This window comes from Heterodontus francisci, chromosome 17, assembly GCF_036365525.1.
Source record: "Heterodontus francisci isolate sHetFra1 chromosome 17, sHetFra1.hap1, whole genome shotgun sequence".
In the NCBI taxonomy this organism is placed as follows: Eukaryota; Metazoa; Chordata; class Chondrichthyes; order Heterodontiformes; family Heterodontidae; genus Heterodontus; species Heterodontus francisci.
The window spans coordinates 69,581,921-69,604,185 of NC_090387.1; the positions used below are offsets into that span (position 1 = coordinate 69,581,921).

General features: G+C 41.9%; 1 protein-coding gene across 1 annotated transcript in view; it reads right to left on the reverse strand.

Annotated features, from left to right (window-relative positions):
* Window positions 1-22,265, reverse strand: part of snrkb (SNF related kinase b) — a 128,100-nt gene that overhangs the window by 79,812 nt on the left and 26,023 nt on the right. The gene's annotated exons all lie outside the window — the stretch shown is intronic.

Here is a 22,265-nt window from a genome sequence, read left to right on the forward strand (position 1 = left end):
GCTACTCGCTTTATTTCTTGGTTACCCAGTCCAAAAGCTTCATTTGAATTTGCAACTTTCATAATCTAGAAATACCAAATCATACAATCTCAACAAATCTAGGATCCTGTTCAACCAGCATTGTATACATCTGTGGAGAGCACCAGCATGGACAATCTTGGATTAGAATCCAACTCTATCTAACCTCATACATATGCACAAGATATTTCCAGCAGTTGCCAGCATCCTGCCAAGGAAGTAGTCCAGAGAAACATCCCTGAAACACTGGGTGTGTTGGTCGGGTGTGGGGGTGGTGGTGGTGGGGAAGAAGGGGGGAGAAATGAGATTCTAGTAGATTGTTTAACACTCTTTGAATCAAATGATAACTTTAAAAGTCAAAAGTGAGTCTCAAGTATAGTGGGGCTTGTTTTAAAGCTAAACAACCACAGAAACTACTCAATATTCAAAATTGGGGCTGGGGTGGTATCAAGAGATATTCCACCCAAAACAGTCACTTTCTATGATTCTATAAAAATCAATCCCAAAGATTGATTGAAATGAACAAGATTTGATCGCTGCTCAGATTGTATGAACGACTACTGACTCACCTGTAAAGCACTAAGTTTCTGCACAATGAAACAATCACTGTTACACTGTTACTTAACACTTAGATCCTGCCCCCCTGCCCCCACCCCCCATTCACACACTACCCCTTGCTGTGGGTAACTAATTACCCACAGAGTGGCTGAGTTCAGGGGTAGACAGCGTGAAGAGTTGATCCACTTTCTAGCATTCTAGGGTATGATGTTTCCGAGCTCTTACATGAGGCACAGCCTTGGATATTTCATTTTTGTTTAAATGGAATTTATCTTAGTTATGGGTAAACTTGGAAAGCTCCAATCAGTGCATGTTGACTTTGCTTGTGATCAGTGAAGACTTAGAGCAGGGTCATAAAATTCAATTGTGGTGCTGTAATTGTGGACACAATGTTTGAAGAGGGTACTAATAACCAATAAAACAAATGGCCTGGCCATTATTACATTGTTGTTTATGGGAGCTTGCTGTGCATATATTGGCTGCCGTGTTTCCTACATTACAACAGTAAGGTACAATTCAAAAAGTACTTCATTGGTTGTAAAGCACTTTGGGATGTCCTGGTAATCAAAGGAGCTATATTAATGCAAACTTACTTTCTTTCACTGCTTGATTCATCCAGCAGTGAATACAAACACTGACTGACGCCTTCTCTTGGATCTGACTTTCATCTTAGAACAAATAACATTTTTATGTTTGGCTTGGACTGCTTCCTGTGAACTCCGCACTACACAAACTAACTTTGGAAAGCAGCATTTTTTCCTTTTTTCTCGATTCCCTTTTATGCTGAGTGAATTCCAACATTAATAAACAATAAAGCAGAAAAAGGAAGCATTCGTAAGGGCTAGAAGGCTGGGAACAGATGAAGCCCTTGAGGAATATAAAGAAAGTAGGAAGGAACTTAAGCAAGGAGTCAGGAGGGCTAAAAGAGGTCATGAAAAGTCATTGGCAAACAGGATTAAGGAAAATTCAAAGGCTTTTTATACGTATATCAAGAGCAAGAGGGTAGCCAGGGAAAGGGTTGACCCACTGAAGAACAGAGGAGGGAATCTATGCATGGAGCCAGAGGAAATGGGCGAGGTATTAAACGAGTACTTTGCATCAGTATTCACCAAAGAGAAGGATTTGGTGGATGATGAGTCGAGGGAAGGGAGTGTAGATAGTCTGGGTCATGTCATTATCAAAAAGGAGGAGGTGTTGGGAGTCTTGCAAAGCATTAAAGGTAGGTAAGTTACCAGGGCCTGATGGGATCTACCCCAGAATACTGAGGGAGGCAAGGGAAGAAATTACTGGGGCCTTGACAGAAATCTTTGTATCCTCATTGGCTACAGGTGAGGTCCCAGAGAACTAGAGAATAGTCAATGTTGTTCCTTTGTTTAAGAAAGGTAGCAAGGATAATCCAGGAAATTATAGGCTGGTGAGTCTTACGTCAGTGGTAGGGAAATTATTAGAGAGGATTCTTTGGGACAGGATGCACTCCCTTTGGAAACGAATGAACTTATTAGCAAGAGGCAGCATGGTTTTGTGAAGGGGCGGTCGTGTCTCACTAACTTGATTGAGTTTTTTGAGGAAGTGACGAAGATGATTGATGAAGGAAGAGCAGTGGATGTTGTCGATATGGACTTTAGTAAAGCCTTTGACAAGGTCCCTTATGGCAGACTGGTACAAAAGGTGAAGTCACACGGGATCAGAGGTGAGCTGGAAAGATGGATACAGAACTGGCTCGGTCATAGAAGACAGAGGGTAGTTGTGGAAGGGTGCTTTTCTGAATGGAGGGCTGTGACTAGTGGTGTTCCGCAGGGATCAGTGCTGGGACCTTTGCTGTTTGTAGTATATATAAATGATTTGGAGGAAAATGTAGCTGGTCTGATTAGTAAGTTTGCGGATGACACAAAGGTTGGTGGAGTTGCGGATAGTGATGAGGATTGTCAGAGGATACAGCAGGATATAGATCGGTTGGAGACTTGGGCGGAGAAATTACAGATGGAGTTTAATCCGGACAAATGTGAGGTAATGCAATTTGGAAGATCTAATACAGGTGGGAAGTGTACAGTAAATGGCAGAACCCTTAGGAGTATTGACAGGCAGAAAGATCTGGGCGTACAGGTCCACAGGTCACTGAAAGTGGCAACGCATGTGGATAAGGTAGTCAAGAAGGCATATGGCATGCTTGCCTTCATCGGTCGGGGCATAGAGTATAAAAATTGGCAAGTCATGCTGCAGCTGTACAGAACCTTAGTTAGGCCACACTTAGAATATTGCGTGCAATTCTGGTCGCCACACTACCAGAAGGACGTGGAGGCTTTGGAGAGGGTACGGAAGAGGTTTGCCAAGATGTTGCCTGGTCTGGAGGGCATTAGCTATGAGGAGAGGTGGATAAACTCGTATTGTTTTCACTGGAACGACGGATGTGGAGGGGCGACATGATAGAGGTTTACAAAGTTATGAGTGGCATGGACAGAGTGGCTAGTCAGAAGCTTTTTCCCAGAGTGGAAGACTCTTACTCACATACAAATCACACTTTCCTTCTTATTCAGTCAGGTTCATGTCCATCGACGTGGATGCCATTAATCTTACCACTTGTTCACAACTGAAACAACTTCCATTTTATGTAAGAAGTACAACATGACAGAATATCTCACAGGGTTTAATAAGTGGAAAGTAAGCAGGAAATGGAGGATTTACATCAGGGGACTGAAGGTACGGGGGGATAGCAGTGGCGGGGGAGAGTGGAAGAGGCAAAAAAGGAGAGAGTGAGGGAAAGAGAAAGAGAGAAAGGAAAGACAGAATTGTATTTATATCGTTCTTTTCCCAATCTCAGGACATCCAAAGCATTTTACAGTCAGTGCGGGACATTTGAAGTGTAGTTACCATTGCAATATAGGAAACACAGCAGCTAGGTTGCACACAGCAAGCTCCTATATATAAAAAAAAAGATAATGACCAGATAATCTGTTTTTTTAGTGATGTTAGTTGAAATATTGGCCATACACAGGAGACTTTCCTGCGCTTCTTCAAATAGTGCCAGGGGATCTTTTACATTCACCTCAGAGGGGCAGACAGGCCTTGCTTTAACATCTGATCTAAAAGATGGCCCCTCCGCCGGTGTAGCACTCCCTCAGTACTGCACTAATGTGTCAGCCTAGATTATGTCCTCACAACTTTAGAGTTAGACTTGAATCTGCAACCTTCTAATTCAGAGATGAGAGTGCAACCAACTGAGCCATGGCTGCACCCACGATTTGTTTTCAAGCCTGGAGAAGCTAACACTGTTTTCCTTAGTCCTATCTAGCCCAGACTGGAAAAAGGCTTCTTACAGAAAGCATTAGTTGGAATGATTTTATTTTTCTGACAATTCACCCTCCACTGCCCAATGCTCCAACATCACAATTTTCAGGTCAATGGTTTGAATCTGGGAACAACCTGCAACAGTTCTGCTGCCAACATTAATGTTTTATTCTGACACCAATCTGTACTTTAAAAATGAATGGCACTCACAAATGGTACATGGATGACACAAGGCTTTTCTTCTGCTTGTATTTATTGCTTTTCTAATCATATTACTAAACAATGGTACTTCTGGTAATGCTTGATTGTTGGTGCCTCAACATCATAATCAAAGTCATTAGTGAGCAATTGCATTAATCATGGGCCTGTGATGTGCAGCCGCGTTCTTTTATAACAAATCTAACCTGTGCACAAACAGTCTTTCTACGTCAGGAGTTTTAATATATGGGTCATTTCATTAACTGCTACTGACAGCTTGAAGAAATGGGGAAACTGAGTAATTGGTAAACAGTGGGTTCAGCATTCCTCACATTAAGTCAAAGACTTTCCAATCCAATGAACAGCTGCAACCCTTAATTTTTCAGTTCATCGTCCCAATCGACACCGACTGTGTGCTTTGGGGAAAGAACTGTAATGGGACACTGACAGCTTCCTGGAGTTGAACTGGAATGAATGGTTTTGGAAAGTATAATTAAGAAAATCACTTCAATATGCAGAGATGAGGCTCCAACTTTCATTGATCTACAAAACACGGTGCATGATTTCTGCTTAATATTGCACTATATGGAAATGGCGATTTCACTGTATCATCAGGGGCATTAATTTCATTCTTAATAAAGTGTCTTAATTCATTAATTTGTTAAGTTGTTAGATATTGTGTGCCACTAGAAGCAAGCTCCACTCTGATAAGTGGCGAGAAGCTTCGTGCAGTAATCAGCAGTTTAATCATTAATGATCCTTTGACATCATGGGCTGAATTTTATTAGCTTGCCGCTGTTCAAGCTTCAAAAAGTGTGCGGCGCACGCACGAGATGTGCACCGCGGAGCCACCGCAATATTTAGTGCGGTGACTCATTAACATGGAGGAGGTGGACTGCCCACCCCCGCTGATGTAGAGGGCGCGGGCATTTTGTCCCCGGCAATGGCGTCCAGCACCACTGTGCAGGTGCCAGCGCCATTTTAAAGGGCTTCAAGCCCTTACCCCCCGGTACTTTCACTTTTTAAAAGTGAAATGGATGTGGTATGGAAATTTATAAATTTCATAAAAGATCAAAGGCCCCCTACCACCCCCCCAACAACCATGCACTTCATTTGTCATTTCCCCACTAAAAAAATTCTTATTCCCATCCCGAACTTTCCCCTTGAACTTCATTACCTTTGCCCTTCAACCCCTTCCCACCATCCCCTCAACCAATAGAAACAGTTTTCCCTGCTCACCACCGCACCTACACCTCCACCTACCGGCCCTGAAAATTTCATTCCAACACCCTCCTCACCAGTATTATGCCTCGAATCTCCGAACGGAGATCCGAAGGCACTGAACATCCATCCACCGGCCGGAATATCGGCGTGGAACAGCCACTGGGACAAGGTAGGTGCTTATGCAGTCATTATAATTCATTTAAATATTTAAATTAAGGCTCTGCTGCTGAGCGGCGGGGCGGGTGGGGGGGCGTCCCCAGGCTTTGCCGCCACCGGTAAAATGGGGCTGGGTCTTCCCGGCGCCAAGGCACGTGATGGTCTCCTGGAATTATTTTCTGGGTCCCCCCCACCACGACGCCTGACATTGTGGGGCTGGTAAAATCCAGCTCTATGACACTATGAAACTTTATGATACAAATATATTAGCATGAATTATCAAGTACAAAGTTATTGCTTTATTTCTATGTAACATTTACAAAGCCTGCAATAAATCATCATAGCTGACTTCAGCAAGATTTGATCCCAACCATGAAATTCCCTATGAACAAAATCACTTCTCATTCATTTTAGCTGAATAGCATTCCAATGGACCAAACATCTTCCCATTGTGCAGACCTCCTGATTCAAAAATATGATCTTCATCTATCTACTGTTATGCTCAGTAAGTTAAATCTGGCCAATAAACCGTCCAACTTTCCCCATAGCAGCCGGCACATTTTAAACTTAGCATCATTGTTGTATAAAAATACACATTTTTGTTAACAGCTGTCTGTTTTTCACTATTTGAAAGAATAAGCTGTGGTGCAATGATTTTATTTAATTTATGCCCACAGCGTACAGAATGTCTGATTCAACCATGATCCCAATACAAGTTCTTGCTAAACTGGTCATGTAGTTATAAGGACACAATTTTACTATCACTGATATTTCAGTTTGTCTCAATCAGAGGTATCTGAATTTATTTTGATCTTTCTGCAGAGTTTCACAATCTTGTCTCAAATGAGAAACACCAGAGTACTGTTATCATGCAGAGCCAGTCCTCACCATCTATAGTTTCACTTCACTGCACAGTATGATCTGGCTTCTACTTTGAATTTACAACTCAGCCTCTGAAAGGCAAAGGCAGAGTCTGACAGCAGCAGTGGAGCTAAATGAACCTGTCCCACATGCAGTTCTTCAGATCGTCTCAGACAATGCACCTGTTTTTGATATAAATGGTGACAATGTTTATCTGATTAAAGATCAGCAGTGTGTGTGTGTGTGTGCAAGTGAGTGTGTGTATATCAGAGAGAAACCACATTATCAGGAAATCCTCAATTCAGGTCCACACCTGGCAATATAGAAAACTTTCAATTTGCATCACGAGTGCAGTGAAAGAATGGTCTGTGTTTCTGACTTGTATTTTTCTAACCATGTGAAGAGTTTTCAGTTTACCTTCAGTTAAAATGTTTGTGTGGTCCAAATGGGGCCAGGTTCAAGTCAGAATAAACTAGACTCTGAGGGAAAACTGCAGAGCACAGCAACATGCAAACTAATTCTTACAAAAGGCACTGGTGGCTCCAGCTTCCTTTCTGAAAGCCCTGCAGCACTGTGCTCCCTTACACCGTGCAGAATAGATTTGCACTGCTGAGCTGTTTTACAGTGCACACAGTCCTCAAAGGAACCCCATATTGAAAAAAAAATAACCAATAGAAACTCACTGAGGCTTTTTTTAAATTAAGATATTATGACTGAATCCTTGCACCACAAATTCCTATGGACAGCTACAAACTGGAGCAATGGCACCTATCCACCAGCAAGCTAACGAGCAACATCTCTATTAGATCGCTCCATATTAAGAGGGCTTTTTATATTTTTTGCTTGGTCTTTAAAACTCTACTGCCCCTATCCGAGCTTGCTCCAAATCCCGTTCACCCGTCACCTCTGTGCTCACTGATCTACATTGACTCCGGTTCACCAATGCCTCAAATTTAAAATTTATCTCCTTGATTTCAAATCCCTCCATGGCCTTACCATCACCACCCCGCCCTCCCGCTTCTCCATCACTGTACCTTTCTCCAGCCCTACAACCCTCCAGGAACTCTGCATTCCTCCAAATCTGACCAATTGTGCATTCCCCCAGTTCCTCCACCTCACCATTGGCAGCATGCCTTCAGCTGCCTTGGCCCTAAGTTCTGAAATTCCCTCCCTAAACCTCTTTCGAGATGCTCCTTAAAATCTACCTTTTGGCCAAGCATTTAGTCACCTGTCCTAATGTCTCCTTATGCAGCTCGGGGCCAATGTATTTGTCTGATTACACTCCTGTGAAGTGCCTTGGGACATCTTACAAGGTTGATAGGTGCTATATAAATACGAGTTGTTATTGTTGTCCTTTGCACACTGCATCTTAATAAACAATGGCTTGCACTGTTTTCCCAGCGAGGAAGAAAAGGAAAAGGAACACCACTGAATCTCAGCTCTTGGCAATGACCCAGAGTAAGGCAGAGGCTGTGATTAAAGGGCTAAAGATTTAAAGAACCACAGGTGTGGTGAGGGTGGCAGGCAGGTAGGCTACAAGTGGCCATCAGCACATATTACAAGAATCACTGCACCAAACTACAGAAACTAAAAAGAGAACATACATTCATACAGCACCTTTTGTAACCTCAGAATGGCCCGAAGTGCTTTACACCCAATGAGATACTTTTGAAGTGTAGTCAAGGCTGTAATATCAGGGAGTTGACAGCTCAGTCAAAATTAATCACAAGGTACAGTCTCGCCTCACAACACAGATTTAAAAATAATTTTTTAAAATGTAAAATACAAGAGGATTCCGATAGGTGTATATCAGGCAGAAGCAGATCAATTGAACTAATTCACTGGTCAGGTTGGATCTGCTGAACAATTTTCTAAATTGCTTCAGATGCTGTAAGTTACAACCAGTGTTCATTAAAACCATGTAAAGCACTCGGCTCCCAAATTAGCAACAAAAATACAGATCATCTAACCTTGCAGTACATTGAACATCCTTTAATATTTTCGAACCCGCACGTTTACCTATAAAATTACTTTCGGCATGGAAATGCTGTGATTGTCTCCAGCATCTGAGACTGGTCCCTCGTCAACAGGACAGGAGTGCAGCAGTACAAGGCTGGCTGCAGAATTTCAGTAGAGCACCATGCTGAGCCTGTGAAAGTTTTGTTATGTGTCAACAAGAACTGTAAGAAGCACCCAACAGTACAATTATAGATACAGTTCCATTCTCCAACTTTCACTTTGATGAGTACAAAATTCTCCTGGAACATGGGAAATGCTTGAAAGAGGTTAAGTTAGAAAGAGCTTGCACTTATATAGAGTTCCTTTCACAAACTCACCACTTTGCAGTCAATGATGTTTTTGAAATGTAGTCACTATTATAATAAAAGGGACATTTTACACACCAAGACCCCATAAACGGCAAGGTAATCATGTCTGGATTATCTGCTTTTGTGATATTGGTTGTGGGATAAATGTTGGCCAGGAGAATTCCCATGCTCTTCTTCAAACAGTGCCATCAGATCTTTTATGTCTGCCTAAGAGGGCCGACTAGGCCTTGATTTACTAGCTCATCTGAAAGTTGGCCTCTTCGACAGTACAGCATCCCCCCAGTACTGCAGTGAACTGTCAGCCTAGATTATATGCTCGGGTCTCTGGAATTGGACTTGAATCTACAACCTTGTGAATCAGAGGTGAGAGTACTACCACTGAACCACAACGGACACCCAAGAAAGTTTTTTTTGTGGCCACGGTCTTCATCTCATTTCTTCAGATTTGTGGCCATGGGATGATCATTCCAAAAACAATTTTTGTTCCTTCCTGTCCTCCACACTCCAGATGTCCTTGCAGAAAGCTGCTAATGGGGAAGAGGCCCTTGCATCCTCAATGAGACTTTCAACTCTTGGCATCCCAGCTTGGACTGTTGAACTTTAATTATTAGCCAATGGTTTCAAGCTTCAGCCTCTTTCAAGATTCACACTGCTAGTTTGCTTTTTACCATCCTGATAGTTGTATGAAACAATAGTGGAGTTGTTGAATAATCACAGCAATCGATCTATCAATTAGTGTACAACAGACCCAGACATGATGCAAGGAAAACCCCAGTGGAGGAGAGCTCTGGGAGCCATAGGTCCAAAGTTACCTGGTCCTGCCAAGCATGCTGTACTTACACATCATGTCTCACAGGGGTATGAACAGGGGACTTAAATCACTACATTAACAGAATATTCAACTCAGACAAAACATGGATGAACAATGCCTACTAGATAAAAAGGTAATTCCTCCATAGAATCCAGAATATGGATGCAAATTTGCTCCTCTACCAGTACAGTGCCACTTTATAATGCCAGAGTGACACGGTTTGTGAGCAGTTTGCTACTTAGCATTCATAAATAACCCATGAGCCAAAACCCTCCTAATCAACAGCATGTGGTGAGTGCTCAGCACTTCAGCTGGCATGGGGCCTGGCTACAATGTGGTTGCATAAAGGAATCACCAAAAAACTATTTATTTTGATGCAAAACTAAGATCCTGTGTGACCATTTCACAGCCTCCATTAAATGCTGTTTCACATGAGCGAACAATAAGGTACATGGAAAATAACCTTATCTGTTCACACACATTATGAACAAGCCTGAGAATGAGCACTGTCTTCTTCTTTGTCTCTCCCCTGACCCAACATTTCTTTTTGTTACACAAAATCATTTAAGCCAAGATTACTGTAAACAGGGAAGGGTGGGGAAAAAATTGGAACTTACATGAACAATCTTGATATATCTAATTATGTCTGTAATTCCCAAGCTGATAAGGAAGACTTTCACTTTCCCAAACAAAGTTTTCATATTTAACGACAGGGTCAAGGTTGATCAGTATTTTGTACAAATGTTACAATGACACATTGTTACACACTGTCCCAGTATCTCTCTATGCCAGATGAATATAATCCACTTGTTCAGTGGAAACCAAAAGTTTCCACCAACAAGCCTCAGGAACCTACATTGGTCAACAATATGCTTATTTTAACATTGTAATGTCATTATTTTCATGATCAGAAACTTTTGGATCCCTGCAGGCTCCCAGACTCTCAAAATAATTCTCTTCCACAAATCCATGAGAGTTATACTTTTTTCTCCACCATGAATGTTGCACTGAAGCAAAAAAAAACACCATCTATTAATATGTTACAAATCTCATATGCACACATTTTCTAGCAATTTTTCCATTACAGATTCCTATGTGTATTTTTAAAACTGAAATTACCTATGTAAACTTGTTATGCTATAAGTACACCCTTACCCCACTGGGATGCTGCAACAGGAAAGTAATTACATTTGGATGAGTTTACATAGGTATTTTGATTATAAAAGATGGACATGGGAATTTACAATGGAACTACAAAATTAAGGACAGAATGGATGACATTGAAATGGGAACTGAAATCCATCAGCTATCTCTAATTGAATGATCTGCCATCTTCCAAACCTGCTTCACCTTAAGACGCCTGGTTGTGGAAAGGGGCATAACCTTCAGGGGTGATATCAGGAAGCACTTTGTCACAAAGGGTAGTGAAAATCTGGTACTCTTTCCCTCAAAAAGCTGTTGAGGCTAGGTCAATTGAAAATTTCAAACGGAGGTGGATAGATTTTTGTTAAGTAAGGATATCAAGCCAAGGTGGGTAAATGGAATTGAGGTACAGATCAGCCATGATCTAAACGAATGGTGTTCTCATGTTACTTCCCATGTTGGATTTCCCATGGCGCTGCACTAGTATGCTTTGATGGTGAACCTATTATTGGCATGAACCACAGGAGGATGTTTTTGTTGTCATTAGTAAATAGCAAAACTAAAAAGATTAGATTCTTTATTAGTCCAGGGTCTAAGACGTGGACTGCAATGTTAACCTGGCTTCCACAAAGCTAAACTCTTACTATATTTTTCTCCTTGGATTAAGCAGATTGGAATTAGCAACTGGATCTGTTTAAGCCTTGGAGTAAACACTGATTAATTCAAGCTGGTTAAGCCCCATTCATGATTCATTTGGCAAGTGCAGTCTTCTCAAGAAAATCTTGGCTCTATCCCTCATATATTGTCATTGTAGCTACATACTGGCAGGAAGAACAGAGGCCCCGAAACTTGTCTGAAGCCTGTGGAAATCCAATGTCTTTTGTATGATTTACAACTGTCAGGATCTAAAATTTAGAGAGGAAATGTTGCAATCAAAGCAGTCTTCAAGAATAAAAGTTAAAAAAAAACTTTAACACACATCCAGTATGTAACATTGCATATTAATAGCTAGCTTGTCAGTGACATTAGTCACAGTTGGTCTGGTTTTAGAAAAGAAAGAGCTTGCATTTATATAGCACCTTTCACAATCTCAAGACATCCTAAAACGGTTTACCACCAACAAAATACTTTTGAAGTGTAGTCACTGTTGTAGGAAATGTGGCAGCCAATTTGCACACAGCAAGGCCCCACAAACAGCAAGGTGTTAACGACCAGATCATGTGTTATGGTGAAATTGGCAGAGGGATAAATATTGACCAGGACACTGGAGAGAACCCCCTGCTCTTCTTCAAAATAGTGCCCTGGGATCATTTACATCCACCTCAGAGGGCAGATGGGGCCTCGGTTTAATGCCACATCTGAAAGACAGCACCTCTGGCAGTACCATGCTCCCTCAGTACTGCACTGTAGTGTCAGCTTAGATTTCATGTTAAAGTCTCTATATTGGGACTGGAACCCACAACATTCTGACTCAAAGATGAGAGTGCTACCAACTGAGCCACAACTGGCACCTTAATTAATGCTTAGTTGCTGAGATCAAGCAGTGTTTGAGTGGTCAGATAGTCCCCTGTGAGGAAGTCATCCAAATAATCACAGTTTGTGCTCAAAGTACAAATATATATCGAGGGAAATGTCTGCAGGTTGGTAGCTGGGTTTCAATTCCTGTCTATTGGCCTTGGGAGATAAGCTAGGTTATCAGAAAAATCAACGGGGAATGACTGGCATTATTTTTCCCTCATTTATGTACTTTCAGGAAATTGAAATGAGATGACTCAGTACTTTTATCTACATCCCAGCAGATATTCCCAGCTTTGCTAATGGGAAATTGGATGATAACAGTTTTATAAGGACAACAGTATTATACTTCCAAATGCACAATGTATTATTCTGCTGCTTATGATAATGTGTTTACGCTTCTCTTTCCTATTAAGGCTAGAAAGCCTAAGTAAATACAGCCTTAGGTTACTCAGAGTTTAATTGTTTGATCAGGAATTTTGCAGATCACAGTGGGTAAGTTAGTTTCAGGTTGCAGTGAGAAGCATCAAACATTTTAAGATCATTTGCATCTGTAACTAAATGTCACTTGAACATGCTGATATATCATTTTTATATTTTATACAGACATAGCAGATCACTTGTGATTTTGTTTATTGTTACAATAGAGGCGGGAGGAGTGCACTGTCTTTTCTAGCCCCATGTCGCCACACACACACTGTAAAAAAAAAAATACAGAAATTCTCTCTGCAGAGGTTTGTGACAAGAAAAAGACAAATAAAAATACTTTGGCCAAATACTTGCTAATTCTTGAAGGAAAAAAAGATATGGAAGGATGTCAGTTGTCCCTTTTGGTCTGGCGTCCAGGTATACGGTAATGGGTCAATGGGATCTTTTCTGGAGCAGTTCTTTTCAGGTGGCATCGAGAATTAATCTGGGAGGTTTTTCCAGGAGAAATATGACATCAGGGGTTTCAGCCAGCACACACTTGAATCGCTAGGTCCTTCCAAAGACAGGAGGAAAGAGGAGCTGACACACTGGACTTCTTAGGGTCTCTTAGAGAGATGCAGGGAAGATGAGCTGGAATTTCAGTTATGAAGATAGATTGGAGAAGTTAGGGCTGTTTTCCTTGGAGAAGAGAAGGCTGAGAGGTGATTTGATAGAGGTATTCAAAATCATGAGGGGTCTGGACAGAGTAAACAGAGAGAAACTGTTCCCATTCATGAAAGGATCAAGAACAAGAGGGCACAGATGTAAAGTATTTGGTAAGAGAAGCAAAAGTGACATGAGGAAAAACTTTTTCATGCAGTGAGTGGTTAAGGTCTGGAATGCGCTGCCTGAGAACATGCTGGAGGCAGGTTCAATTGAAGCATTCAAAAAGGAATTAGACAGTTATATGAAAAGGAAGAATGTACAGGTTACGGGGAGAAGATGGGGAAATGGAATTGAGGGAATTGCTCTTTCAGAAAGCCAGTGCGGCACGATGGGCCGAATGGCCTCCTTCTGCACTGTAACAATTCTGTGATTCTGCATGTCTTTTTCCTTAGCAGGCAAAGCACCAACTGTCTTCAAAATAGTTTACACTACAGCTGAATGGAAAACAATCCAAACCTCAAAACAAAGTCAACCTCCTGACCTCATAAACCTTGACAAGTGGCTTCTCTGTAAACATCTCTCCTTAGTCCAAGGTTCCTGTTGTTTATTTAACTTACGGCAGGTGATCTCCAGTTTTAGCACTCCTTGATTCTTCCAGCAAGTGCTTTCAGTCCAATGTCCTTTCAACGATCCCAGTGAAAAAAACAAAGTCCAGAATTTCTTCAGGCTTCCACATGAATCCATTTCCACAACTTAAATACGAGTCCTTAAAAACATATTTAAAGAAAAATAGAAACCTTTCATACCATTATGGTGTTAGATGAAAAGCTGATTTATCACTCAACTTCCCTTCTTGGCCTCCACACTAGCTGACATTGGAAATGTTCCCCTCTCCTCAGGCACTGTTCCCTCCCTTTTTAAATTACTGTCACCACCTCTCCTCAAAAACTCACCTTCAAACCCTCTGTTCTTGCTAACTATTACTCCATCCTTTGTTCTCCATGGTCCATGAATGTGATGTCACCTCGCAGAGCTGTGCTTCGTTCTCTGTTTGAATCCCTCCAATCAGGTTCCTGTCCCTCTCATAGGACTGAAATGGCTCTAACCAAAGTCATGAACAACATTGTCTGTGACTGTCTCGCTTCAACCTCCTCAACTTCTTCACAGCCTTTGACACAGTTGACTACACCATCCTGCTGTAACGCCACTACTGTCCAACTTGGGGGTGGGTAAAGACGGGGGTGGGGGGAGCTGCCCTCGTTTAGTTCCCCTACTATCTATGTAATTATTGCTCAAACATCCAATTCCAATGTCATTTCTTCAGGAGTCGCCAAAGGATCCATTCACAGCCCACTCCTCAAGTCAACTACTTTTCCTTGATGACATGAGGAGGCATAGGGGCCAGCATCCACATATACCCTACTGACATCCAGTTCTACTTTCCACCACCTCTCTTGATCCCTTCACTGTCTTTATGCTATCAGACCGGTTAGCCAACATCTAGTTTTGAAGGAGCTACAATTTCCCCAAACACTGGGAAGAATAACAACCCTGGCTTCAGCCCCGCCACAGAGTCCATACTCTGAAAATAGACCCACTCTCCCCCACCACTATTTCAGGCTGAAGCAAGCTATTCACAATCTTAAGGCATCCTACTCAACCCTGAACTGAGCTTCCGACCCCATAATCTGCCTACTTCCACCTCTGTAATTTCACCCATCTCCACCCCTACCTCAGCTCATCCACCACTGAAGTCCTCATCCATGTCATTGCCATCTCCAGACCCGATTACTCCAATGTTGTCCTGATTGGCCTCCCACCCTCCATAAATGTAAAGTCTGCTTCAGGCAAATTCCTGCTGTTACACAATGCAGCTTATGGTCATGTGCAGCCAAAGATGCCAGGCAATCATGAACTGCAGTATGCAACTGTCCAGTTATTACTCAGAGTGTTCGAGGAAGTGTGGAACATTTTTCGGAATAGCTCAAAGTTACAATCTGCACAAGTCAAAGTAAACAAATTCCTTAAAACTGCGATAAAGATGCCAGTTTCCATATCTGTAATAATAACGGTTCAATATTCCATTTACTCAGCATGGTAAGTGTCACCACACAAACGTATTATTTGTAATTTTATTATTAAAAGGTACTAATAGGGGAACATGATTATGGGAAAGTGCTAGTTTCCATCAATCCCCTTCAATAGTTACATCCTCCAGAGGCCTTAAATTAAACATGTGCATCTTTGGATTCCCTCGTGATACTCAGCATGGTAAGGGTCAAATGCACAAACCTACTGGGTTCAAGTGGTCAAGTGAACTTCTACCAATCACTTCTCATCACGCTTCCTAATCAATTATCCAGGTTGCCCACAATACTCTTATGCCAATGATCTCATTCCTTTTTTCACATTAATTATGCTCAACTCAACCTACAGGGAGCTCTTCAACTGGTTACCTAGCTGGCATTCAGCCTGCCAGTTGATGTGAAAGAAAGATCAGCAGGCAAAGGGGCATAGAAATAAACTGAAAATAAACAGCAGAAATAAAATACCAGCCTTGTCATTAGATTCAGGAGCTGCGCTGCTAAGGTTAAACCAATAGTTGTGCACCTGATAAAACAAGAGCTGACAGCACGCTTCCTGGAAGGCGATTGTGTTTGAAATCACTAATTGATGGGGAAGGCAGAAAGGGACGACAACCAGGCGTGCTAACCTTTCACACAGCAAGCAAGCAAGGAAAATGTGAAATGGCATCTGGGAGAAGCAGTCAGAATACCATATACTGTCAAGGTCATCAAACAGTGTATCTAATGTACATAATGTGCTGCCCAGGCACTCGCAAGGCAAGGCACTGTCACAGTTCCTGTACTACTCAAAAATCTGAACATCTGATATCTCTGAGAAGCAGTGAAAGTGCTGGGTTTCTTTCTCATGGGCATGGGGTGTTGGATGGCGATACCCCCTTCAGTAACAGTTTCAAATCACCTTAAAAAGAAAGGAACATGCCTGAAAGCATTTTCCCACCTACGGGTCCGATCCTGTCAGTCTTTGACGCCCTTTCCCAAATTACCTTATTAAAAATACACATATTCATGGAGAGCAGATCTCTGGAGCTGCCATTTTGTTTGATGCTGTAATGGTGAGGCTGCCTATTAATGTGAAGAGAGTGGGAAGTTTTCCTGCCTAATACTTTAAATTAGAACTGAAAAGTCAGCTGTCAAAAGGAAACGAATGCAGCAAGACGTCTGATTATCAGAACAACTTGATGTTAGGCAGAAAGCTTCATGCTCAGTTCCCCATAATAGCCGACACCACCAAACACCAAATCAAATGGTGGTATCATGGATCTGCTGCTGACCTACTAGTGAAACTCCAGCATTTGTAACTTTTAAAAACAAATTAAAAGGTACCAGGAGGGGAAACATTTCATGGGAAAGCACTGGTTTCCACCAATTTCCTTCCCTTTCAATTGCTATATTCTCCAGAGGCCTTAAATTTAAGATGCTCATCTATATGTTCCCTCCATTACTTCATTCCTCTCCCCTGCACCCCGTCCCCCCATCTCTGCACTTTTCTCCAGCTCTGTATCTCTCCACACTCCCACCCAAACTCTGTTCCTCATTTCCAGTCTTTGTGCATCCCACCCCTTCACTCTCTATGGGTGGTGCAGTCTTCAGCCACCCTGCCCAATGAAATTCCATCCCTTCCTACCTACCTTCTCTCTGTCCTTTAAAGTTCTCTCTGATCTCTTTGAAAGTTTTCAGTAATCCTTCCTATTCTCTCCCTCGCTGTCTCAGTGTCAATTTTCCATATGCCCATACGAACATATGAACATACTAGTTAGGAGGAGCAGGCCACTCGGCCCCTCGAGCCTGCTCCACCATTCAATAAGATCATGGCTGATCTGATTGTAACCTCAACTCTACACTCCTCCCTACCCCCGATAACCTTTCACCCCCTTGCTCATCAAGAATCTATCTACCTCTGCCTTAAAAATATTTAAAGACTCTGCTTCCACTGCCTTTTGAGGAAGAGAGTTCCAAAGACTCACGACCCTCAGAGAAAACATTTCTCATCTTTTTCTTAAATGGGTGACCCCTTGTTCTAGATTCTCCCACAAGAGAAAACATCCTTTCCACATTCACCCTGTCAAGATCCCTCAGAATCTTATATGTTTGAATCAAGTCGCCTGTTACTCTTCTGAACTTCAGCGGATACAAGCCTACCCTATCCAATCTTTCCTCATGAGACAATCTACCTGTTCCAGGTATTAGTCTAGTAAACCTTCTCTGAACTGCTGCCAAAGTATTTACATCCTTCCTCAAATAAGGAGACCAATACTGTACACAGTACTCCAGATGTGGTCTCACCAATGCCCTGTATAACTGAAGCATAACCACCCTACTTTTTGTATTCAATTCCCCTCACAATTAGCTTTCCTAACTACTTGCTGAATCTGCTTGCTAACTTTTTGTGATTCGTGCCTAGGACATCCAGATCCCTCTGCATCCTCTTACCATTTAGTTAATATGCTTCTTTTTTATTCTTCCTGCCAAAATGGACAATTTCACATTTTCCCACATTATACTCCATTTGCCAGATCTTTGCCCACTCACTTAACCTATCTATATCCCTTTGTAGTCTCCATATGTCCTCTTCACAACTTACTTTCCTACCTACCTTTGTGTCACCAGCAAATTTAGCAAACATACCTTTGGTCCGTTCATCTAAGTCATTTATATAAATTGTAAAAAGTTGAGGTCCCAGCACTAATCCCTGTGGCACACCACTCATTACATCTTGCCAACCAGAAAATGATCCATTTATGCCTACTCTGTTTCCTGTTAGCTAGCCAATCTTCTATCCATGTCAATATTTTACCCCCTACACCATGAACTTATTTTTCGCAATAACCTTTGATGTGGCATCTTATCAAATGCCTTCTGGAAATCTATTTTTAGTACATCCACCGGTTCCCCTTTTTCCACAGCACATATTACTTCTTCAAAGAACTCCAATAAATTGGTTAAACATGATTTCCCTTTCACAAAAACATTTGGACTCTGTCTGATTACCTTGAATTTTTCTAAGTGTCCTGCTAGAACATCTTTAATAATAGCTTCTAACATTTTCCCAATGACAGATGTTAAGCTAACTGGCCTGTAGTTTCCTACTTTCTGTCTCCCTCCCTTTTTGAATAAAGGAGTTACATTCGCTCTTTTCCAATATAATGAAACCTTCCCCGAATCTAGGGAACATTGGAAAATTAAAAGCAACGCATCAAATATCTCACTAGCCAATTCTTTTAGGACCCTAGGATGAAGTCCATCAAGACCTGGGGACTTGTCAGCCCACAGCTCCAACAATTTTCTCAGTACAACTTCCCTGGTGATTGTAATTTTCTTGAGTTTCTCCCTCCCTTCCATTTCCTGATTTACAGCTATTTCTGGGATGTAACTTGTATCCTCTATAGCGAAGACTGATGCAAACTACCTATTCAATTCATCTGCCATCTTCTTATTTTCCATTATTAAGTCCCCAGACTCACTTTCTTTAGGACTAACGTTCACTTTGTTAACTCTTTTCTTTTTTAAATATTTATAGAAACTCTTACTATCTGTCTTTATATCTCTAGCTAGCTTTCTCTCGTACTCTAATTTTTCCCTCCTTATCAATTTTTTAGTCATTCCTTGCTGTTTTTTATATTCTGTCCAATCAATCTTTTGCCCTATCACCTAACTTTGCATGATTATATGCTTTTTCTTTAAGTTTGATACATCCTGGTTTCCTGAACTTCGGTCATCCCGCTAATGTGGTAATACCATTAATTAACAGAGCCGCCCTTCTGCCTTTTCCTCGCTTCCTGTCCTTCCTAAATGTCATGTACCCTTCAATATTCAGGTCCCAATCTGTGTCATCCTGCAGCCATGTCTCTGCAATGGCTATCAGATCGTACTTATTTATTTCTATTTGCGTTATCAGTTTATCTGTTTTGTTTTGAATGCGACATGCATTCAGATACAGAGCCTTTAGTTTTGTCCTTTTATTATTTTTGTAACGTCTAGCCTTGACTGCTCATTTACTCTTAATCCCTTCCTGTCACAGTCTGTTAATCATTTCCCATATTAATACCTTTCTCTCTTACTTGTCTCTACTCTTCGATTTACCACATCTTCCCAAATTTGATCCCTTGTCCCCACTATTTAGTTTAAAACCCTCTCTACTTCCCTAGTTATGCGGCTCGCTAGAACACAAGCCCCAGCACAGTTCAGGTGTAGACCGTCCCAACGGTACAGCCCCCACTTTCCCCAGTACTGGTACCAGTGCCCCATGAACTGGAACCCACTTCTATCATACCAGTCTTTGAGCCACATATTCATTTCTGTAGTCTTATTTGCCATATGCCAATTTGCACATGGCTCATGTAATAATCCAGAGATTATTAACTTTGAGGTTCAACTTCTTAATTTAGTGTCTAGCTCCCCATACCAAATATGCAGAACTTCCTTCCGTGTTCTGCCTATGTTGTTGTTACCTACACAGTCCACGATGACTGGATCCTCCTCCTCCCACTGTAAGTTCCTGAGCAGATGCCCGGTACACTGGCACCAGGTAGGCAACGCAGCCTTCTGGATTCTTGCTCTTTGCTGTAGAGAAAAGTATCAATCCCCCTCGCTATACTGTTCCCCACTACCACTATATTCCTTTTTGCTACCCCTACTTGAATGGCTTCCTGTACTACGATGCCATGATCAGTTAGCTCATCCACCCTGCAGCCCTCACTCTCATCCAAACAAGCTGAAAGAACCTCAAACCTGTTGGACAATCGCAAAGGCTGAGGCTCCTGCACTCCTGCCCTCTGGATCTTCTTAGCTGCTTCAGCTGCAGCCACACGCTCTTGTCCCCGATCACTGACAAAATCAGAAGACCCTATCCTAAGGGGTGTGACCACCTCCTGGTATAGAGCGCGCAGGTAACTTCCCCTCTCTCTGATGTGTCACAGTGTCTGCAGCTCAATGACTCTGAGCCGAAGCTCCTCGAGCCACAAACACTTACTGCAGACATGTTTGCCCTGGTTCACACTGGCATCCAGGAGCTCCCACATGCTGCAGCTGTGACATGTCACCTGTGCCGCCATCCTTAATGTACTGTAATTAACTACTTAATTATTTTATTCAATTATTTATTTTCCTTTTTTTATATATTTTATTAGCCATACCACCAGTTTCCGTACTATTTTAAACCTTAGGAATAGAATAGACCTTAATCACTTACCAGATACTCACCAAACAGTTGGCTTCTTCCCCTGTAGTAGAGTAAGAACCAAATGCTACAGGGTGAAAAAGTTAGAAAAAGCAAAGGAGCACATCCTTCCCCAACTTCCTCAACTCACGGAACTCCCAGCACTCTGTTCAAGTCGCACTGATATGCCTGTATTTATATGTTCTGAAATTGAGGAGATTAGTTGAGCCCCAGATACAGAAAAACCAGCTCAAACCAGTTTTCTTAATTAACTCACTACAGCTGCTCCCCAGTGGATACCTTGTGTACCCTTGCTTAGGCACCTGGATGAAATTTAGAATTTAAACAGTAACTTTCAGTTAAATGTTAAATACAAACAAAATTAGATTTTTAGAAAGAGATTAAGATTCCCTCAACTCACCAAACTCCCAGCACTCTGTTCAAGTCGCACTGAGATCTATGAAGCTCACTGGGAGTTCTTCACTTTAAAGGTCCTGTATAAACACAAGTAGTTGTCTTGTACAGTGAAGTTTGTACCCCTGTCCCATGTGATCTCTGGGACCAATTATGAGTGCCCAGAACAGTTTTTTGTATTGGCCAGTGTCTCTGTCTTTTTTTTTTGTCTCTCCCAGGAGATTACACAGCTGTAAGGGGAAGGGGGAGGGAGGGTGTGTTTAGTCATGATGTTCCAGCCATCATTAAGTGTTGAGCAAGCTTGATGGACCAGCTAGTCCTTTCCTGTCCACTGATTTTGTATCTCCACAAAGTAACAGAAAGCAGGTCCATGTTCCCCTGTTTCTAAAGTGTTCAGTCAACAAGAACAACTCGTATAAATAGAACCCTTAATGCAAGTACGATCTCCTGACAGAGTGAGGAGACAAATCCTCTCTTTGAAACCTACTATCAATTACCTAATGTGTCTATTTGAATATTGTACGATTTGAAAAAGTTCAAAAATAGCATCTCTAAAAACACCGCAGCAGGTTTGTTTACATTCAGGAAGTTATGACTTGCAAGCCAAAAGTCCGTGACTGTAAATAAAGTAATCAGATAATAGCGTGTCGATACAAATCACGGGCCTACATGGAGTGAGACTGGTCGCGGGTGGTTGCACAAATTGGGCAATAGTGAACTCAGAGCCCCTTTTACACCACAATGGAAAAGAAAATGGACAGGGTGTGCAATGGGCTGTCAATGAAGCCAACAGGAGTATCTGCTTCAGGCAGTCGAGTCCCTCCGAGAAAGTTTTGAGGTCTTTCAAAAGGCCTCATTGGGACCTCAACTAGCAAGTGGCCTTATAAAAGGTGTGCTGGGAAGAGTTCCTGGGATAGCCTGGGTAGGCCACTCAGACATGTCCCCTTGATGTAGTTGGTGAAGATCCATCCACCAATGGCTGAAACTAAAAAAAAAACAAATTGAGGTGGAATCCCAACAGAACCAGGTTCTACCTCCAGAGTCCGGCTGGAGTTGGGTGATCCACCCACTTGTCCAAGAAATGCTGTTCTGCATTTATTTTAATTGAAGCAAATTCCTTGCTCCTATGCAACAGAACAGATTACTCTGGTAACATCTATGGGTAGATTTTTATGTTTGCTGTCTGAGCATCAAGCATTGCCTGGTCAGATTGCAAGAGAGGAAAACCCAGCCCTTGTGGAAGCCTCTGGCTTTTTCTTCCATTGATTTCAGTGCAAGTGAAATCAGGTGGGTTCTGTTCCAAGCATGTTAATTTCCTCGCCAGGTTCTCCTCTCTGCAATGAAGACAAAGATTTATCCCATGGTATTTCTTTGTTAACATTGGCCAGAACCAACACAACCTCACCAGATTCAACACATTCATAAGAGTGGAGACAGAT